At 33.7% G+C, this 24,418-nt stretch overlaps 1 pseudogene; it reads right to left on the bottom strand.

Annotated features, from left to right (window-relative positions):
• Positions 1 to 24,418, bottom strand: part of LOC113113208 (anaphase-promoting complex subunit 1-like) — a 53,011-nt pseudogene that overhangs the window by 16,906 nt on the left and 11,687 nt on the right.

The raw sequence follows: 24,418 nt of genomic DNA, 5'->3' as shown, positions 1-24,418 counted from the left end.
ATTAGCATGAACAAACAATTAATAACATTAATATTTTCTTTAACTAACATTAACAAAGATTAATACATGTATTGTTCATTGTTTGTTCATGTTAATTAATACATTAACTAATGGAACCTTATACTACTTCAGAAAGACTAAACACATTTTTGAGAAGTTGCACACTGCACATGATGGTGTGTGTTCATTTTTAGTTCTGTGGGAAAAAAGTGGTTCATTTAGGGATTTTTGTGCTCCTCCAAGCTGGTTGCTGACTGTGCATGTAACAGGAAAAAATTCACAAAATGCTTTGGAAACACACTCACTCCCAGGCAGACCATGCCAAGTGTGAGTCCTGCTGCTAGGGAGTAAGACTCCCTGTCCGTACAGTACTCCATCTCAGGACCAGGTGGACGTCCTTGGAAACAACACAACACACAGCTGTTACAGACTCTGATATGACACTTAACTAATTATTCAATCATGAATGAGCACAAATGAAAACAACAGCTCATTTGATTTCATGCCAACACACACACACAAAGATACATGATGTGGTGATAACCACGTTAATGCATAGTACATAGCACAAATAGGGGGCAAACATTTTAATTTATATCATGAATTATATAATTATATTTATTTATTTTTATATTTTAAAGATTTATATATATTTATAGTTATAATAAAAAAATTGTCAGTCAACACATCTAAGTATAATGTAAATATTTCTATTTATTTTTACTGTATTCAAATATTTGAGAAAAATTAAGTTGTATAGATAATTTTTCATTATGTTTTTGTTCATAGGTTTAATAATATTTTTCATTTATTTTTTATATTATTGCATAATATTTTAATACAATAAAATTAATCATATTTACATTATACTTAATAAAAAAATATAGACTAATAACAAAATGTTGATTATAATTATTCTTAAATATTCAAATAAATATATAAATCTTTAAAATATAAAATAAATAAAAATGAATAAATATAGTTATATCATTCATGATATAAAATAATATGTTTGCTCCATATTTGTGCCATGCACTACACATAAACGCAATTATCACCACATCATGGAATCCTAATCGAATGCCACAGCTCACAGTTATTATACTGGTAGCAATTACCCACATCTTCCCAAACAATGCAAAAGTTAGATTAGCAACATGGTAGTCTCTCTTGTGCGTTTTGCATGAAGATTTATATGATAGAGAGTTGGGCCGAATCAGTATGACCATACACTTCACGATCTGACTAAAAGTTAAAATAGCAATCTCTCTCCATTCAAGCACAGAATGGATTTACAGTGAGCTGTGCAACCTTGGTACTCACATTAACACTTTATTCATTCATTAAACTCACTCATTCATTCACTTTCACATGTGCATGAAGTAAAACAGGATGTTTTTCTACCAGATTCTTGTAAAATCATCAGGAGTACTACCAGAGACTAGAAAGCCCGGCCGCAGATCTCCGTGTGAGAGCGGGCAGTGTAAACACCAAACTAGCTAAAGGCTCGATATATCTTATAGATTACAGATACGCTCAGCGACCACAGAAAGTATCAACAAAGCCTGGCCTGACTGGAAATGAGAGAGCAGCACACGTTACTGCCCTGTGAACTGTCAGAATGAAACTCGGCTCTACGTTTGTCTTTCATGTGAGAAAAACAACAGGATGAGAGCAAAAACCCCAGAAAACATGCAGACCTGACAGCTCCGATGCTAAAAATGGCGAGATAAGACAATTACGAGGAGGAGGAGGAAGAGGAAAAGAAGTCTGGCCTTCAGGAAGAGCCTCTATGAACTGATGGTCCATTAGGAGCAAAGATGGCGACTTTAAACCTACTTCTGCAGTTCACTTCATCACCGAGTGTCCAATTCTAATTAAACAAAACCTAACCTTTCTTAATAACTTCTTCAGTTCCAATAAAAGTCATTATGCCAGATTGGTTTCATTTCTCTAGAATTAACATCGCCCGCAAACTCCTGATTTCCACCTAGATCTGCATTATAGATAAGCGCAGGTGAATCATCCGGTTAGCTACACCTGGATGTCTGGATTCGTCACATGCTGTAAGGAATCGGTTATCTGGGCCATCTTTAGTAAACATCTGCCGATGGTGGTCACACTAGATTTTGTGTTTCACTTGCATTGATACGCTTGCAAAACCAGCGTTTATAAAAATAAAAAACAGGGTCATATGACCAATCCGAAAGTGTCAATATCTATATTAAATTCCGAGACGTTTACCTAGTATTTGTGAAAAGTCGTCAGCGTGAGTAGTAAGGGTGCTCCGATTGATCGGCCGATAATGGCTTGGTGAAGTTTAATTGGAAGGTCTCTATAAAGGCCGATCTCATAAACCCATCTCAAGCTGATGACGCAAACGGACATCTCAGTCCGGCACGGGTGAAATAATTGTAATGCTGTTTGTGAGGCACAATTCATATTTTTCTATTTAGTATCCATGTTAAATCACAAACGGCGTGAGTGAATCACCACGGCTCTCTTTCTTTCCCTCTCTAAATGCGCAAATTTTCTTCAAATCAGCACATCGCGTCTGCACTATAAGCAAGCTGCACAGTTTACACAGGAATTGTCATTTGCACAATCAAGGCAGTGTTGCATCATCACTAAAGATTACAATTTTAATTTATTTTTAATTCTTGGCAGTATTAAAAAACATTCAGCACTTGAATGCTCTCCTAGAGACGGTGCGCTCATGCACACTAAAAGAGCACACACATAACGCCAGGTTCACACATACTCTTGCTTATATTTATTGCATTTAAAAACGTCTATGAAAGATTGTATTACTGTTCTGCGTGAAAACGGTATCAGAATGCTCATAAATGTTTTTCAGTAACAATGTTTGGATTTGAAATCAGAAATGGATAAATTTTGCATCTGTGGCAAATAGCTGCGGATCATATGTTTGAGTGCGCTATACATTAATATGATCATTAATTGAAACTATTAAACTATTAACAAAATTTTCGCTACTTGAAAATTTGGATGTAATCGGATACATATGATCAATGATAAATATTAGATGAAAAACTAATACTAAGTTTGAGTTGAAGCACTAAAATTACTAATTGATAAATGAAAACAAACAAAAAATTAAACCTTTTTTTGATATTACAAATAAAAATGACATTAAAATTACTAAATTAAATGGAAATTAATTCTTAAAAATTATTCTTTATTATGAAAAGTGGAAATAATACTAAAACGTAATTGAAATATTAATTAAAAATATTAATAATAAATTATTAATCATAAAAAATACTAAAACTTCTAATTATATATTATAAATAATAATATAATATCCCTGGAACATCATATCCTGTTGACCATATTCACTGCAGGGTCATTTTCTATACCTAAAACTCATTATTGAAGTTGATAAAGACTACAATCAACATAAGCCCCAACTGAGGCTGTAACTGACCTTGGTGAGGTAGTCTTGGATGTTAAGTGTTGCTAGTTTAGTGAGGTGGCCATTGAGGCCCAGGGCCATGAGGAAACCGGTGTATTCATTGGCCAGGTCAGCACTTTTGGGTTTGTTGTATGCAATCCAGGCAGATTCCACCTGAGAGGCAGGGGCGATCTTAAGACCAGCTGACACTCCGTTATGAAAGCTGGGCCAGCTGGTCATGTTGGGCAGCACATCGATGTCACCGCTGTTCAGGTCCACCACGGTGTTCCTGGGAGGAGCGCGGCCTGGGAAGAGAAGACAAAAGAGAAGGGACATTATTCATACAAAATAAAAACAATTGTGGGAAGTTGGGAAAGACATAAAAAGGCAGCATTTTAGTGCCCTTAAGCTACTAAATCACAGAGGAAGAGGTTTTTCCAATTAAAATTATACTAGAAAGCATTAACTAAAATATCTGTTTTCAATGCAAAACTTGCCATTTTGCACTTGTGGGTGCATTTAAAAATAATTAGGATTAAATTTAAGATTTATGTACTTATGCATGTAATTGCAAAGAAATAGCAAGCTATATTTTCACAATGTTCATACATTTTAACCAAATACATTGAATTGTTTTCACAATGACCGGATTTATTAGGATTGTAAGCTGATTGAATAAATGCATTTTGAAAACATCAATTCTTTTTAAGTAATATCAAACCAAAAATCAGATGCAAAGATGCAAGTTTTGCAGTTTTGGCATGGTGCAGAACTCATACCTGTTTCTTACCAGTTTCATTCATGTATGACTGACAAATATAAGTCTTATTAAGTTTACAATGGATTGCATTTTATATGCAACTGAAATTCATAAATCTTAAATGTTCAAATGTTTTTGGATTGTGGTCACCAGGGTGTTGCTATACAGTTGCTAGTGCATTCTGGGTCATTTATAGATAGTTACTTAATAGTCCAAGTTGAAAAAGTTCACCCAAAAGTCGAAATTATATCATCGTTGTTCAAATCCCTGAGCAATGATGATGCTTGCCTTAGAAGACAGCAAAGACCACTAAGGGGCAATCGTTTTCTCTTTAACTGACATGAAATTGTTGAAGATAGAGTGAAAGATATAACGTTGTGGTGAGAATGGTGGGAGGTTTGCAACGTCTGGGCACAGTTACTGCCAAACGAAATTCAACAGGGCTCTTAAAAACTGTTTGCTAGCCCTGTAAACTATTCATTAGGACACTTCAAAAGCATGGGCCGTGATTTATGAGAGTACCAGTCAGGTTGAGTTTGGGCACAGGGAGTGGTTCAGTTGGCACAGGATGGTATGAGAAAAGAGTAAAGAGTCCCTGTCTGCCATGGTGCGCTGGCACAACTGCCGCAGCCTGCAACAAAAATACAAAAAGCAATGCTGAATTTAAATGTAGAGAAGGGTGCAGATTTGAAGATCACATCCAGCGTGCATTTCAGCACATTTGTGTTTACTTTCTTAACTTAGTTCTTACAGAAATGTATGCTCTTAAAAATAAATGTTCAAAAAGCACATTTTCACAGCAACAATCTTAAAAATAAAAGGCAGGATTTGGCAGTGAAGCCACAAAAGAATAATTTTGGGTTTCTGTAAACGGTTCCAACAGAACCATTCTTTTTTTTCAATATGAAGAACCCTTTTGCACAATACATTCTTTAAAAAAAACTATTTACTGGCATCAATATAATCATTCCATTGCAAAAAAAAGGTTCTTCATAGTGAAAAAAAATGTATTTAAAACTAAGGAAAACTGCTTCTTTTATGCAATGTTCTTTGGCGAACCAAAACTGGTTCTTCTATGGCATTGCAGAAAGATAAATAAATATTTTATGCAATGAAAAGGTTCCAGTGATGTTAAATGTTCTTAATGAAACCATAGAAGCCAATAAAGAACCTTTATTTTTAAGAGTGAATGCTATAGAAGATCCGCTTTGTTCCCCAAAGAACCTTTCTGTGAACCAAACCATTTTCTAATCTAAAGAACCTCTTCCCACTGTAAAGAACCCTCTGTGGAATTGAACGTTTCTGTGGATGTTAAAGGTTCGTAATGGAGCCACAGATGCCAAAAAAGAAGCTTTAGTTTGAACAGAAGTATCTATCAGAGTATGCTCACTTGTTCTCTGTCTCCTCTATGTACTCAAGATCACTGACTTGAGGCAAGTGGGGCACATTGACCCGGACAGGTCTGGAGCTCTGGAACAATTCAGTTCTTTTATAATTACTTTATAATGCATCATTCACTTCATATCATAATTACAGTAATTACACATTCAAAACTATAGAATACCGGTCTTAAATACCATATTCAAGTTTTCAGCCCTATTCAGACAGTAGTTGTTTTAACTGGGGACGGGAGATATTTTCAGCACTGCCACAGACAATAATTCAACATTGTTTTTGGAAAGATAAAAATAGCTTTAGAAATCCATTTTGACCCCCTGCTAAGTGCCCTAGGTTTCTATTTGACGCTTTGTATGATAATAACTATGCAAGTGTGAACACATGAATAATATAAAGTAAATTTATTTATTAGAAGCCCGATCAAAATGAAAGCAACGCCAACAGTTTAAATAGTCAGTCAACTATGTAAAATGTTTTTGTCTTATATTATAAACTATTTTACTATTGTCTTAATACAAGATTTTATCTAGTAATAAACTACTGTTAACTAAAACTATGTTGAGCATTATTAAAAAATAAGCTGAATAAAGCTGAAATTAAATAAAATATGAGATGAAAAACAAGTCCTTAAAAAAGTACTAAAATTATTTAAATTAAAAATTTTATTAAATTAAAAATGCAAAAAAAAAAAAAATGAAATTAAATGTGTCAAATTAAATGAAAATTGCAAAAGCACATGACCAAAGATTACAAAGTTAAACTAAACTAAGCTAATTCAAGTATTAGTACTCATTACAGTATTTATAAATATTAATATATTTTCACTTTTCAAAACAAAACAGTAATAATAATACAATTCAAAAGTCAAAGAAAGAACTTGTTTCTTTACAACCAATTCACTTTCTTTCCGATTTATGATTGGCAAGGGTCACTTTGTGAGCTTGTTTAGTCAGGTTCTGTCGCCCAATCAGAGCGCAGACCTCCTCAGACCAATCCGAGCAGCATTTCTTTGCATTGGTAGATGGTGTCTCTGATTGGCAGAGCCACACCAAACTTAACCGACTCCAGATCCTTCAATGTAAATCGTGAGGTTAAAAAACACTGTGTAGTCACACACACCTCGTGACAGGATATAAAGATCTTATATATCTAACCTAGTGTAAACTAAGGTAAACCAACAAAGGCGTGCATGACTCTGATCTACACTCAGAGCTAAATTTAATAGAAATTTAAGAAGGATAGCGAGTCTGATATAAGGCATAAAACATACTATATGTATGTGAATGCACATTCAGTTTTACTTGTTGCTTTTCGAAATTTCCAAATGGAAGTATGCACTGAATTTTTCAGGGAAACTTATGGAATGGCATAGCAACATAATCATGCTAAGCAAGTTAAAGTAGAACTGTTTACACCTAGCTTTAATTAATGATATGGGAAGGAAACTTTATTGTCCCCTTGAGTACTGTGGCACTGCATGTTAAGTATGGGATTTGCAATGCATTCACCAAGCATTTACATTTTCAGGTGTGTACTTGTGTTGATTGTGTCACTGACCTGCAGAGGTCAACCACAGCACCAGCTTCTCAGCCAGGCATCCAGATGAAGGAGAGGGCTTCATGCTGCTCTGCCTGTGAAACACCCAACAGTCAAATGCACTGGAGAAACTGAATCAGCTGACTAGTGTTTAAGAGCTGAGGCTTATCTAGAAAAACAAACATAAGGCACATGACGATGATCATAAACCATAGGTACCTTCTAAGAAAAGGATCAAACGTGTTTTTCTTTTGCCCTGTGAAAACATGGACCAAATGTGTTAAAACAGTAAGGATACACACACCTATTCATTTTAGCATTAACCAATGTATTTGATTAGCAAGAAATATGAAAAAATAAAATGTGACAATAAAAATAAAATATACACTACCATTCAATAGAATAGAGCCAGTCATTTTTTTTTTTTTGTAAGGAAGTTTATACTTTTATTCAGCAAGGATGCATTAAATTAATATGACAATAAAGACATTTTAATATTACAAACGATTTCAATTTTAAATAAATCCCAAAAACCAAATCCTTAATGCAAATTGATAATATTCACAGCGTTGTTGCATACAAAAATGTTGGATACACAGCCAATGAGCTTGGTGCTTTACAATTAAATGGCTGGTTAGCATTCACTAAAGCATTTAGCAGTGAAACCCTCCACCTTCCCCAGCTCCACCTGCTATTTGTGCAGCAGCAGTATGTCTTAAATACTCACAGCAGCCTAATGGTGTATGTATTGGCAGTAGCAAGTTCCTTGCTTTACAGCAGCAATAATCTACCACAACGGATCTATTCCGCCAAGATTAAACCCATTAACATTGTCATATATCCATTACCATGCTAAAACCTTCAGAGAGTTGTCATGATAGTAATGCTGTTCTTTCAAACTTTCTATTCACTCTAAATAAATAAAAAACTATGGTTTTCACAAAAATATAAAGCAGCACAACTATTTTCAATGTTGATAACAAGAAATGTTTCTTGAGCAGCAAATCAGCATTTTAGTTATGATTTTGAATTGCAGAGCATGTTCGAAAAAATAAAATAAATAAACCGCAAGATACACTGGTCATTTGATAAGCGCTCATGAAAACTATCAGTATATAAAACAATAGTACTACTTAGGATGCACATAAATCTGTAACGCTTCTATTGTTCTGACTGCTTCTATTCTTCTCATTTGTAACTCACTTTGTCTGCTAAATGATTAAATACAAAAAATGTAAATTAAAAATCTGTAAAGTCCCTATTTGTCCGTAAATCTGTATTATTATAGAAAATAGAAAGATATAGAAACATATAAAAAGAAACCGATAATAAAAGTTTTTCTAAAACCAATTTTACGTACAAATATTTGCGATGTAAAAAAATTTGTAAATTGACTGCAATTGATTTTATTGGTTAAACATTTAAAAAAAATATTTTGACTATTCAATCATATATATGCAGTTAAAACAACAATAACATTAGGCCTCAATCATGAAACACAAACAAACTTCTGCACATTTAACCCCTTTACTGTCACTCATATTTTTGAACATTGACATTGTAGTGCACGATCCAAACTTAAATTTTTATTATTCATGAATGAAAACATTTTGTAACATGATATTGATGTACCATTTACATGGTAATGCAATGTCTGATTTTAAAATGAGTTTTAAAGGATGAATTTTGAGATTTTAAGTTTTCAGTTGATATATAATTTCTCATGATTTCTAAAATGTGATAGAGAAAAAGGCAACAAAGTCATCTTGTTTTTTTAACAAAGGTCAAAATTCCTGTTATAATGTAGATTTTTGAGGGTGCACTCTTGTCATAAATTAATCTATTACTTTTCCTACATAATTTTTAACAAAAAAAAATTGATAAAATATATATTTGGGAGTCTTAGACCTTTCCAACGATATATAGTTTGTCAAGATTAGATTAGATTTAATTCTAATATAGTGAAGTAAATGTAGGCGTCCCACAGAGCGGACAGGTGACAGTTAACAGGTTAAAAACATTCTTACATAAATTATGGCATTTCAGTTAATAAGACTGAAAACACAAAATGTTTAATGTAAAAGGCCTTTTATGTGCAAAATTATTTCTTTATTCTAAAATAACCTACACATATAAAAAGCTACATTTTATTTTAATTTTAAGAAAAATGTTTTGAACTGGTTCACTGTTGATGAACAATCTAGTATTAAAATGTATCAGTATTAGCCAAAATGTCTACATTTGTGCATTAAAATTACCATTGAACTGATGAATTTATCTTCCTTCTTATTAGTGTACATGCTTGACAAGAAGTCTAGTGTCAGGCCTGAGGAGAGTAAAGAGCCTCTCATTAGCCTTTAATCTCCCACCTGTGGACAGCCTTTGTCGAGATCGCGTCTTCATCTCCAACCACATTACGAGGAAGAGCAAGAGGACAGGGAGTAAAAAGAGAGTTAATATTAGCAGTGGGACAGCACCTGTGTGGTTATGGTTTGCTGCTGTCATGACAGTCACTCCGTCTGGTTGTGTGAGGGGAGAATGAACATGTTTCATCATGAGGCGACGCAGAAGCACTGTCATTAACCACATGCATGACTACATGCATCAAACCCACAGCTCAGAGGTAATACGGCTCAATCAGAACATCAACTTCAAGCGCAGCTGAGAAATTGAAATTATTTTGAGGAAGAAAAAAAACTAATAAAAAATTACAATCACAGAAATGCACTTGAGAAATAAAGCAGGAAGAGTAATTTTATTGGCCCGAAATCTGTTCCAATGTTTTTGTTGTTAACTGAAACTTTTAAAACTGATTTTATTAAGTGAAATAAAGCATCAAAATGGTTTAGATTTAGTCACAACCTCGCCCCAACATGGTTACTGTTACCTTAAACTAATACTATTAAAACATAAATAAATATACATTTTGTTAACTGAAATAAAGAAAATAAATACAATATAAATATAAGATCAAAATGCTAAACTTTTGCCTCGCCAACTAATGAATATAAGTTTACACTGACTCGAGTACTAAAATTACCTGAAACTTTAAACGTATACATTTTTAATTAGAAGCACGATAAAAATTAAAAGTAACGTCAACAATTAAAATAGTCAGACACCTTTTTGTAAAATGTTTTTGTCTTATGATAAACTATTTTACTATTGTTTTAATACAAGATATTTCACATTTTATCCTGTAATAAACCGTGTTGCAACTGTTAACTAAAACTATGTTGAAAATAATAAAAAATTATTTTCGGTAATTGAAAAAAAGAAATATAAAATGATATATTAGAGGAAAAGCATGACTTTAAAAAAAGTTGAAGATGAAGTACTTAAGTGAGTAAAACTGTTAAATAATTAAAGCAACATAGAAATACATTTAATAAGTTTATGCTGAGGTACTAAAATGACCTGAAACTTAGGTAAACTTACCTGAAAAAAAAAAAAACGATTTAGAAATATTTTGTTAAAAGCACATTCAATTATAAAAAAAAATAATTAAAATTGTCATGAAAAAAAAAAAAAAAAAAAAAATCTAATTTAAAATGGTATATAAACAGTATATAAATATACTTAAGCAACACTTATCTTCTACTTCAAAATATAATTTTTAATTCAAAGAGTTTTCTTTGTAATGCTTTGGGAAATGTACGAGCAATTCATGACGGAAAATTGTTTTAATAAATCCTACGCCAAATTTTTGCCAGTAAAGATTGGGCTTGGGTCCTTTCTTCAATGCCTAAGGGATTATTTGACCTGTTTAAGTGTCCAGACAGGTGAAGATATTAAGTCTGACAACACACCTCTCCTCAGAAACCCACTCAGCAAAACCACAATCTTTCGCGTGAGCCTTCGAAATGCTGATGCTTTCCTTAGCAATTACCACTAATATAATTGGGAGAGAGAAAGGGTCTGGAAACGAGAGAGAGCGAGAGAGAGAGAGAGAGCATAAGTATGAAGGGATAAAATGGATGCTCTAATGTTCTGGACTCTAATCTAAGGGACGGGAACAGGAGGGTAAACACGGCCCATAATTGCGTAACGGTTTGTCAGCACCTCGGTGGGGTTGTGCGTCACTTCACTTTGCCTGATGGAAGGAAGTACAGAACAAACACACACACACCATGACACCCATGACCCCTAATACTGCCCTATGGAGTGATTCAGACCACCACTTCCATGGACTGATTAAGGTGGGGCATCTGTGCCGTCACGTACACCCTCACAGACGCGGAGGACGCCCAGAGATGACTCCACGCTCATGAAATGTCATTATGATTAGCTTGCAGCACTTTGCCATCTAACTGCTTGACATTTCCATAGAATGTGTGTGAGTTAAGGGCACGACACCCAGCTCCTCTGCTGACTGTTAGCGCCCCCTGTTGGGCATCATCCAACCCTCATTCAGAAGTTTGGGGTCAGTCTGATTTTTAAAAAAGAAATCAATTCTTTTGTTCAGAAGAGATGCATTAACGCGATCAAAAGTGACAGCAAATACATTTATAATGTCACAAAAGATTTCCATTTAATAAATGATGTCCTTAAACTTTCTTTTCTTCAAAGAATCCTGAAAAAGGAAATTAATCATGGTTTCCACAAAAATATTAAGCAGCACAACTGTTTTAAAAAATGTAAAGATCATGTAGACTGGAATAATGATGCTGAAAATTCAGCTTTGCATCTCAGTTTTACAATATTTAAAAACTGTTACATCAAAATGTAATATTTTTGATTATATAAATTCAACCTGTGCGAGTTTTGGGATTGACAATCAGATTTAAACACAGTCTATCCTCTAAATTACTATAACGTGACGTATAACAGTCAGCAGTCGGTAATAACACTAATTTGAACAAACCATTAACTTCAGAAACTTCGTTTGGAGATGGACATCATTGAGTCAGAGAACCGCTCTGACTGATTCAGTGAGTTTGTCGAGTTCAAAATGAGTTTGGAAGGCTTTATAAATGATTCACTAAAGGAACTTCTCATAACAGTCATGCATTTGTGAATTGGAGTAAACTGGTAGAACAGAGGAAAAGGCGCCACATCTTGCCCTCTCAGACAGCGACTGAGCCAGCTGAACACACACGGGGCTTCCCCGTCCAGGAGCACGGGCAAAGTCATCTGCTCCATCTGAGCTGCGCAACATGAAAGACATGACATGTAAAGACTTGGCAGCAGTGTAAGAGTGTTCAAGAGCAGAGAAAATGATTATTATTGGATCAGTGAGATTATTATTAAAACAGTTGTGATGCCTAATAATTTTGTGGAAACCATGTTGCATTTTTTCAGGATTTTTTTAAGGAATAAAAAAGATAAAAAGAGTAATTATTAAAAAAAATAAAAATAAACAAGTTATTCAGCAAAGATGCTTTAAATTGATTATATTTTTTTTCTTATTAATTTGTAAATAATTGTAATACTTTTATTTAGCAAGGATGAATTAAATTCACTCAAGAATTAAATTTTATTAATTTAATATTATTCATTAAATTATTATTCCTTGCTAATTAATTCCTTTTCAAAACAGAATTTATATATAAAAAAATATATTGTGCAATAAATTTAAACATTTTCTTTCTTTCAAAAATAAATGAATAAAAATCTTAATGGCCCTAAATATTTGAATGGTATCGCACATGGTGAAAAATGGTGCAAAAAACAAACAAACTTATGACCAGTTAATGCATCTAAAAATAAGCACTTTCCATCGTGCATTTATAAAAAGCTGACAAAATTATTTTTAAAAAGATGCAATAAATATTAAAATATTATAAATGAAAACAATAATGTTTATTTGAAAATAAAAATATTAAAAAATAATTTTTTTCTAACTTTCTCATTTCTAATTTTCATTTAGTTTAAGTTTGAAGTACTCACTATCTGTATTTAATAAAAAACTAGAACTAAAAAAAAATTATAATATTTAAAATAAGGCAAAAATAATAAAGTGCATGAAACTACAAAACACTTCATTAAAATAAATGTAATTAAAATGAACAGTATATGAATAATACCTTAATAACACTGATTCAGCTGCACATACACAAAAATAAACAAGACCAGACTTTAAATCCAGCCCTAACTTAGTGTTTCAATAGAAAATGCATCAACACCTTTCCACGGCTGTTTAACCTCAAGTCTTCAAGTTGGAAAATAAAACTTAACGTCTATTTTGTGTGTCAAAATCCCACAACCAACAGAAACCCAATTGGCAACAAGGCCTGTCACTCAAACCCTAAATCTGGCCGGACTCCTAGCAAGTCAGCACTGTCTGGTGAATGAATAGAAAAGCCTTTAGCTGCTAATGAAGGGCCCCGACCACATTGATCAGCCTCGTACCTTGATCAATCACGCAGGCCTCCTTGAAGGTTTTGATGAATGAGGGGTAATCGCGCCAGGACAGATCAATGAAATCCTCCAGTTGAAGGTCCCTAATGAAATGAGAGAAAAAATGATTAGTGGGTAAAAGAGTCATCAGGCGGTCAATATATACACTAAAACTAATATAAGAGCCAAACCAGAGCGTGACTCATGCTGCTCAGTTAACACACTACAGTAGTGTGGTATTCGCCAATATTGTGGAAATGACAATGATTTGACAATGCTTTTTATTTTGTAAATAGTCAAAAGTTAGCTACAGGTTCTAAACATGATCTATCTTTGGGTACGACCTCCGGCTTCTGGCAGTTTCTCACAAAACATGGGTTTTACCTCAGTCAATATGTGTCAATAATATCAGATATATCAAAAGGTGTACTGTCCTTACAAATATTAATAAATTAATAAGATGATAAATCTATCTTTGGTTAAGAATGGATCGAGAATACAGGATGGTTTCAGACTGATTGTCAGCTTCGATATTGCTCAGTTTAAATGTATTCATAAATATCTGACAAGGTTGACAAGTAGAGAGACATCTGTATTAAATTATTTAATTATTAAGCTTAAATTATTAGGTGTATAAAAAAATACCTTCAAATAAAAATGGTCATTTTAAGGTGTTTTTTTTTTTTTTTTTTTTTGCAGAACATGACAATTGATCAAAATAACAAATGTTTTCATTTGTTGTTATTGAAAATCAGGGTTACTCCACCAAATAATGTTTTCTTACCTCTTCTGAAGTGAAAACACTGAAATTATTGTGTTGTCTAAAAAATGCCTGAAACCATAGCATCTAGAAGTTATAGAAAATAAAGTATCTTATAAAATAAAGGAATATATTAAATGTAATTTATATTTGTATATATTACAATATAAATATAATATATGAATATTAAATATACTATATAAATATAATATAATATTATTGATAGAATAAAGAATAAATGACGTGAAAGTGAAAATGTATCCAGTTCTAAAACAAGCAGGTAAAATTGTGAGACTTCTTCTGCGCAGTGTCTCAAGAATAATTTGGTTGAAATCAAGGTTTCTGAAACCATTTTAGAGTAAATAAACATATAGAGATATGTATTCAATATCATCAAAAGTCTAAAACAATATTGAGATAAATATTACCTAGCCCTAAAGCTGACCTACAAGCAAGATGCCCAAACAATACGCACAAGCGAAGTCAATAGAGGATTATCATAACAGCCTCATCTAGTCTTGTGTATTATAATACAATGCTTTTAAATTTCAAACCCACACGGGTTCATCAAACGCCAACCAATTAAACTCTCGCTGCTGTTTTGTTCATGTCCACATGACAACATGCACTTGACATTTTATTAAACAATGAAATACATCACAGCTATCAACTATTCCAAAATTAGGATATGCTACAGAGAAAAAGAAGCAAGGACTATGTTAAAAGTTTGATGAGATGGGAGACTTTACTTGGTCAGGTGGTAAAAACAAATACAGGTCTTGACCCACTGTTATTATTCATATAAAAATGCCAAAAAATTTAATAAATAACTACTTGGCCAGCTGTTGCAGCAGACCGACCAGAGCTCTCGCCTCTCTCCGCTTTAGCTCGTCCAGCTTCAGGTCTTCATAGAGCAGATGCAGAACGTAGAAGAGCACTGGGATGTGAGGGAAAAGGAGGGCGGACGACTCCAAACACAGAGTTGACTCATGGTTATTCACTCCACCGGGGGGCCACCGGGGGGCCACCGCGGGGCGCATGGAAACCTGCCAGTGGTAGTCAGAGCATCTGAGGTATCCCCAATCCTGTGTATGTCAAACAGATGTAGCCATATCACCAAACAAACCACCAACGGAACCCTGCAGACCAGCAAGGACTTTTATTTACTATATACACTACAGTTTAAAAGTTTGGGGTTGGTAAGATTACATAACGTTTAATAAATGTCTTATGCTCACTAAGGCTGCATTTATTTGATTAAAAATACAGTAAAATTTGTGAGATAGTATTACAATTTAAAAGAACTGTTTTCTATTTAAATATGTTTTAAAAATGTAATTTATTTCTGTGATCAAAGTTGTATTTTCAGCATCATTTCTCCAGTCTTCAGAGTCAGATGATCTTCAGAAATCATTCTGATATGATGATTTGCTAATCAAGAAACATTTCTGATTATCATCAATTCTGAAAACAGTTTAATATTTATTTGGAAACAATGTTACATTTCATTCAGAATTCTTTGATGGATAGAAATTTCAAAAGGACAGCATTTATTTGAAATCTGTTGTGACATTAAGGTGTCCTTGATGAAAAGAAAAAAAAAATAATTTCTTAAAAATAAAACTTTCCTGACCCTAAACTTTTGAACGGAAGTCTATACAGTAAGCTTTACTAGCCTTTCTGTAATAAAACAAATGCAAATCAACATTTCGAGATGCAGTGGAAATAGTAAGGTTGATGATACACGGGGCAACATTTTTTGAGCAATGTTGCCTGGTCACTTTCCCATTGAGAATGTGTAACAAGTTTCAATCTGGATACTTTATATCTGTTGTGGACACATTGTATCACCTGGTTTCCCATTGATGGCAACATTAGCCAAAGTTGCCCCATGTATCATCAGCCTTAGGCTACAGATGATCAGATGATCAAGGGTCTTTGACATGTGTAGGGACACTCACCTCATCTGAACCTGTGTCAGCAGGACTATTACTGGAGAGAGAGGCACTTCAAAATGAAGCTGTGGAGATGCATATTGTCTTAATGATCATTCATTCAACAGCAAACTTCACTGGCAGCCATCACCCATCATATAATACAATTCTGTATAAATATAAAGTACATTTATTGGCCAGATAAATAGCGTTGTTTTAATAAAGTATTTTGTTTTGATAAAGCTTAGTTTAAATAAAGTTATAAATATAGAAAAATAAATGTTTTATTAAATGTATTTATATAATTTTTGCAAGAAAATAAGATCTAAAACATGTGATTTAATTAAAATCACAACAAGATATTTTTAATCAGAAATTAATTGTGCTTGGTAAAAATGGATACACAAATTTAATTTGTGTAAAAAAAAAATGTGTGTATTAAATTAATTTTGATTTTAAAACAATTTTGCTTTTTGAAAATATTTTTAAATAGTTTTTAATAATTTAAAAATAATCTAATGAAGTCTTGTTTTGATAAATAATTTTATTTTATTAAATATATTTTTAAACAATTACCAAAAAATATTTTAAATGAGAAATTAATTGTACTAGGAAATATATGGTTAAATCACTAATTGCAATTTAACATTTTAAATTAAAAAGAAAAATTACATTTGTGGATGTTTTAATGTGTCGTAAAAAAAAATCTGTTCTTACCTGACATCTGATTAAAAAAAGAAATTGTCAGGTAAATGTACAATTTTAATTCTGTTAAATGCTTGATCGATCCTCAAAGTTCAAGGTTACCCAGCATGAAGACTGACAGCGAGATCAAACTAAAGACACACTCACATTGTGTGTCCATGTCAGTCGTTCGGTGTTGTAACCCATCATTGTCATCAGGCATGTAACAAACAGGTTCCACTCCAGATGCATGCTGGGACATCCAGGGGCGTTGTAACTGTTGTACCACTTGACCAGCACTTTCATGGCAGTGTCCTTGGGTAAAATAAACCTGATGGCCTGCAGGCAACGCTATGACTGTGGAAGTAAAAGAAAGAGGAGTTAATAACAAATGTCACTGACACAATGTTAAGGAGCGGGTGCTTTCTGGAACATTTCGGTCTTAAGTGCCTCCTTTTGAGTCCTTATGTGACTGTTCAACTCATTTTATCACTCACTGGGCAAAAATCACCTAGCAATTAATAGCACACCTCTCTTTAAAGAGCTAAACAAATAGGAGGAATCATTCAAGAGTCATGTCAAGAGTACAATTATTACTTGTAATTCAGATTTTTTTCTCAGAATTGCAAATTTATAATATAGAATTCTGACTTTTTTCTCGTAAATTCCATTTAAAATTCAATTCAATTCAATTTTCCCTCATAATGTTGAGTTTAAAATCCACAATTCTGAGTTCTCTCACAAAGTTTCTAAGACAATTTTGATTTTATTTCTGACAATCTCACAATTTTGAGCTAACATCTCACATTTCAGATTTTTTTTTCTCTAAATTGCTAGTTTATAATACACAATTCTGATTTTATTTCTCATTATTCCAAATTTATATCTCGCAATTTTGATAAGACATCACAATTCACACTATTTTCCCTGGAATAATGAGTTTTTAAACACACAATTCTGATTTCATCTCTCGCAATTTCCAATTGGTAAAATCTCAGAGTTCAGGGTTTTTTTTCTGAATCACTGATGTCTGGAGCACAAATGTAACCCTGGACCACAAAACCAGTCAAAAGGGTAATTTTTTTCAAAATTGAGATGTATACATCATATGAAAGCTAAATAAATAAATAAGCTTTCAATTGATGTATGGTTTATTAGGATCAGACAATATTTGGCCGAGTTACAACTATTTGAAGATCTGGAATCTGAGGGTGCAAAGAAATCTAAATTTTGAGAAAATCACCTTTAAAAGTTGTCCAAATTAAGTTCTTAGCAATGCATATTACTAATCAAAAATTAAGTTTTGATATATTTACAGTAAGAAATTTACTAAATATCTTCATGAAACATGATGGTTACGTTATATCCTAATATAGATTTTTTGGCATAAAATAAAAAAGTTCTGAATTTATTTCTCACAATTCCGAATTTTTGTTGAAATCATACAATTCTTACTTTATAATACTGTATCTCTTTGAAGTGGTGCCTAATTTTTTTTTTTTTAAAGGATCTGTTTGCATTACGAAATGCATGTTTCAGTCAAGCAATGTTCTTTTCGTATTCATACTTGTGCTAAAATTAAATTAACAAAAACATAGAAGTTTAGTACTTCAAATTGCTAAACCCATGCATAAGCAATTGGAATTATTCCCTTAGCAAACATCACTAAAACATGTTATTTAGTCAGCTGTCACCACCGATCTCTGATGAATTAATACCATGTTATTAGATTAACATTGAACATAGCATCATTTTTAGCTGGCATCTTCCACCCCCACGTGTGTAGGTCAGAAATAAAAGTGTAGGTGAAGATAATGGAGATGAAGGTTGATCCTATAGAAGAGTGCACACGGAGGGGGCCGCCACTTCAAAGAACACCGTCGGAGCTGGAACGCACATCTGAGCCAGACACTGCACTTGAGAGGGTTAACAGATGACTGTTTGCCAAAGTGTTGACTGCGTGACCTGATACAGAGGAAGAGGATGTTGAGATCTGAGGATGGAGCGGTGCATGGGGTTTGATTTGGCCTCGTTTGTTTGGATTTCTGCAGCAAGATCAAATGAAGCAGAGAAAGTGTAGGACTTTTTTTAACCTTGTGCTCACAAGCTGTTGCTGCCTCATAATCCAGTAGAGCATTTCACAACCATCATATTTATAATTCATATATTTGAATGTGTTAAAAACACAAATGCAAAATTAATAATGGGAAATGATTTTTAATCTAGTGATCTGATATTCAATGTTCAACATGATTTGAATAATCAAGTATGGAAGTCTGTTTGCTCCACAGAATAAAAAAGGAAGGCCACTGCGACTTTTTATCAATCAACTCTGATTTCATTTTGTTGCAATTTTGAGTTTATATGCCACAATTCACTTTTTCCTCAGAATTGTGAGCTAATAATACACCATTTTGACTTTATAGTTTATATCACATTTTTTTATTTATGCATTTTGAGTTAAAATGTGAGTTTATGAGACACAATTTCGACTTTATCTCACAATATCTCACAATTCTGACATTTTCCTCTTAATTCTGAGTTCATATTTCTTTTAAGGGACGCCTAGTTTTGTGGAATAAAGGAAGTGTCTATATCAGAAAATGCATGTTTATTTCAAGAAATGCTGTGGTACATTCCATTTCGTATTCTCCTTTAGATGAATAAAATCGAACATTACATTCACAATATGAATATTCTGGTTTAAAAAAAAAAAAAAAAAAAGTCAGAATTGTGAGATGCATACTGGGAATGGCTAGAGATAAAAACAGGAATTGTGTTATCAACTCTGAATTAAAAAAGTCTGAAATGTGAGATAAAAAATTGAGAGAGAAAACTAAACTCAGATGCAAGAAGTCAGGCTTTTTATAAGTGGGTTTCCATATTTAAGTGTGCGGGTTTCCCAGGAAAAAAAATGTTGTGGTCTTTTGACGAGACATATTTTGGGTGAGCAATTTAAAGAAACACCTATTCCAAAGTATTACAATTTGGCACATGATTTGTCCCACATGCTAAGATTGCGCAGATTGTTGAAGACAGACACAAGTCACATCTCGGAGGTCAGTGATGCATCTCAGAGATACTTTGTGGTTTCATAAATCTGCAGTAAAGCCACAGTTGTGAACACCAGGATAGAATACCAGTGAAATTAGCATTTGTTCACAACTAAACAAGAATTAGGAATATCTATTATCTTCTTTTATCTGATTTGTTATTGTTCAGCAGCACACCACCACACTCTCAATGACTCGGCCTGAAGCTTAATGAGCAAACAAACAGAGAAAGGTCAGGATGGAGCTGAATAAAATGCCACTTTATTAGCAGCACAAAAGCCAACCACTTTCAAACTAAAGCACTTGTTATTAACAGGAAGCTGGCATTAATTGAGAAAATTGTCAAGAATGCCGAATGGGTAGATGTCGCATCCAATAAGTTCAAAACGAAAGGCCAAGAAAAACTAAATACATCCATCACAGGAAAATCTGCACCCACAGTTGGGAAGCAATGAATGCTTGTCCATTCAAAGTCATTGACATGGTCCCAGCATGCTTTGCATGGTTGCTAGGTGGTTCAAACTGAAACCGTATAAACCAACAGCAAACAGCTCTAATGACATGAACAAAGCATGCATCATCTACACTTCCTGGAATATTACTGGCAAACACATTAGAAAAGGTCAAATGTCTAAATGTAGAAAGTGTCTGGAATGACTCAGAGTTTTACTTTGCAGTAAAGTATAACTGCATTCATTAGAGACAGATCCATGGGCACATCATTTATGTCCCAAAAAAAAAAAATCAGGATTTGAGTTTTACAAAATAAAGAACCGATATGGCCAAAGATTTTGTAAAACAACAAAGACAAGACGAAAAAGACAAAGATTGAATAAATAGATCACCCAAAAAAATTTATTTGCTGAAAATGTGCTCACCCTCACACCAGCCAAGATGTAGAGGAGTTTGTTTCTTCATCAGATTTGGAGAAATGTAGCATTGCATCACTTGCTCAGCAATGGATGCTCTGCAGTGAATGGGTGCCGTCAGAATGAGAGTCCAAACAGCTGATAAAAACATCACAATAATCCACACCACTCCAGTCCAGCAATTAACATCAAGTGAAGTGACAAGAAATACAAACTCCTTTTTTTTTGCCAGAAATTATGTTTTAAAGTTAAAACTTCTAAATGATGGATTTGTTTCTTACAAACACACATAATTTCACTTCACTTCAAGACATTAACTGATGGACTGGAGTGATGTGGATTATTGTGATGTTATCATCAGCTGTTTGGGCTCTCATTCTGACGGCACCCATTCACTGCAGAGGATCTATTGGTGAACAGGTGATGCAATGCTACATTTCTCCAAATGTTTTCTGATAAACAAGAAAAACTCTCTCTCTATCTATATCATGGATGGCCGGAGAGTGAGGCAAATATTCATTATGGGGTGAACTATTCCATTAAATTTTACAATTTCTTAAAATTAAGAAATTACATTATAAAATATTCTATAACACTACATAAAAAGGTATTTTTTTTAAATAATTTGTTAACATTAGATATTGCATACAGCTTACATAACCTGACAATGAGCAATATCTTTTTAATGCAACATTGTTAAATGCTACTTAAAATAAATACAATTATGTATTAATTGTTCATCATGTTAGCTCACAGTGCATTAACTAAAATTAACTGACTTCTGACATGATACTTTTGGATATTTCTTGGTTTTAAATATATTAGTCAATACATATTTTTCATGTTAACCAATGTAGTTAACAAGTGAATCCTTAAATGTTACCAAATAGTGACTTAATGTAGAGGATATTTTCATGAAAAGACAAAAACTGAAAACTGGCACTAGGAGAACGTGGGGTGTTTTAAAATGAGTGTTTTGACCGGCAAACTCATAAACAGCTTGTGACTCAGATCTGTGCTTCATTGGAAGTACTGCTTCACTCAGTTGGACTGTATTTATGCGAGTGTTTTCTCTTACCCAGATCTGAAGTGGCCACCTCAGGAATGGTGATTCTTAACATGGAACCAGAACTCAATTTATGAACAAAAGAAAAGTGAGAGGCGGAAATTAGCGCCAGATACTAAATTAGCAATGCTATTGCATCATAGAGAGTCTGAACCAAACAGAGTCACGTTGCCATTTATATCAGGTCGAATTCAACCGGACTGTTGTTGTTCCCTTTGATGAAATGCATAGAAAATAAAAGAACAAGTGCATGCAGCAAAATTCCAGCAGGCATTCGACAATGACCTGGATGAAAACAATCCTTAGACGCTGGCTATTTTTAAAAAGCCTTTCTCAGTCAAGCTTATCATCCCACATAAGTTGGACGTGGTGAGATTGCTTTGACAGGCCTGCGAGGGGATTTCTTCTGGTAGGACATGCCGTTCAGTGGGAAATGACAATGCAGAGAGGCTGACTGCAGGGGACCAGACCTTATTAAGTCTTGTCAAAACAGTGACGGGCTCCTGGTGCTCATGTCTGAGCTGCCATGCCATTTCGGTCAAGTCCTGTTACTGTGGCAGCCCTCAATTACAGCCGGCCACTGAACGACAAAAGCAATTACCAGCTCCTGACTTTAGCAGCAGTGGTCAGTACAAACACAAACGCAAGCATCTTGACCCTGTTTGACATTTTGAAAATGCATTTAGAAAGCACCTGCTACATTTATGTCCAGACAGTGATATATCAAGTGAACCAGGTAGATTCATCCAAACATGTGGGCATTCTGAGATTACTGGCACTGGACGAAAAACCGAGCCCACATGGCTGTTTAACAAAAGACTAATTCTTTTGAAATACACGGATATTCAATGAACAAATGGCGCACCTCATTTGTTATCAGAGTGAATAAACGGTCCATAATAATAATAATAAAAATAAAAAAAACGCCCATAACTTATTCATTTAAAAAAAAAACGCAGCAACTGATAAGTTATACTAACTTACCGAAATACAAAAATCTGTTTTGTACTAAAACAAATGTGTTAATGAGAAAACCACATAATTAATGTCATGCACTCAAACGAAGATACATTTTGCAACATGAGATGTAGCTTAAAAACTAGGGAAAAGACAGAGATTTAAATGAAAAACCATTGAATGTAAAATTTGCTTTTTATTTTTTACTTTTAATTATAGAGAAAACATTTCTTTTTCACCTCCAACAAATAATAGTATTAATATTAAATTAGTATTAAATGTAATCGCATTTTAAAATGGCTCATTTATTCACAGTTTTTACCATATATAATAAGATAACTACTATAATAAGGTTTTTATTTGTACAGTATTTTACAGTTTAAAAATTAAACTCACCGTTTACAGTGGACATAAATTGTAACCAAATATAATAATAATGTTCCTAAACAACTTGATAGAAGAGATCCAAAATACATTGGTAATTATATCAGTCTCAGCCAGTATACATTAATTATCAAATGTACTGAAGTATCAGTCTGTCAAAATGAAATAAAAATTCACACTATTTTATTTTTATTTTATATTTATATACACGTTATAGATCTTAGTGTGAAGAATTTATCTGTGCATTCTTTTAACCTAATGTTTAATTCATCATGAAATTAAGGTTTTAAATGCCTGGTTTTACTTAGAAGTGTGCATTAAATATTTAAAAACAGCAGTTTCATGGGAAATATGTATTTTTTATTATTTTATTTTTTTTAAATAGCTGCACTAACCAGCGTGACTGTTGCTGACAGGGTCTCTGAAGCTGCGGGTGTGAGGTGCGGCTTGCTGGAATGGAGGGTCTTCCAGGTGCTGGAAGGGAATGGAGGGGCTTCTAGGGATGACTCGTGGTGCTGTGTCGAGCTGAGAACCTCTGACACCGGAGACGGCATGCCAACCTGACAGCAGGAGATGAGGAGGACCATAAAACACCATTAAACACTCATGCAAGGTAGTGTTGTCAAAAGACCTGGTCCTTCGGTACCAAGTCGGTATTAAGAAAATGAAGTACCGGTGGTACCGATTACCTGGTCAACCCGGTTCTTGACGCATACAACGCTATGATTTCCGTGAAGCAGAAAATGCAGATGGAATCTCAAAATCAGTGCAAAATAAAATCCAGTCATTAAAAATGAAACTTAGATTTTAATATGGAGAGTCACGGAATTTGTCAAATTTAGCAAAAATTAATCAAATCAAATCTCCATGTGAGCCAGTATCTGTAAAAGCCTCAAAAGTTGATTGAAATCTGAATCCTGCATGTTCATGCTCTGTGTGAATGAATGAATGGTTTGTTTACTACATAGACTTTTCACCATCTGCCATCTCAATGAGGACATAAATACATCAACAACACCAGAACTGTTCTGAGTCACTTCACAAGCATTTTACCATTTCATTTGAGTAAAACCAGTGTTAATTTAAAGGTATTCACGGCAACTCGTCAAAATAAAAGTTCATTTTTACATAAAGGCATTGTCAGTCCCTCCAGAAAAACGCGGATTTTTTTTTGTGATTGTTGCGGGCAAAAATCCTTGATTTTGCGGCAGGTTTTCTTAAAAAAGGCGATTGAATATGCGGGATATTTCTGCAATCTTATGC

This window comes from Carassius auratus, chromosome 13 (assembly GCF_003368295.1).
Source record: "Carassius auratus strain Wakin chromosome 13, ASM336829v1, whole genome shotgun sequence".
NCBI lineage: Eukaryota > Metazoa > Chordata > Actinopteri > Cypriniformes > Cyprinidae > Carassius > Carassius auratus.
The sequence above is the reverse complement of the archived record's forward strand: the minus strand, read 5'-3'. Positions and strand labels throughout refer to the sequence as shown.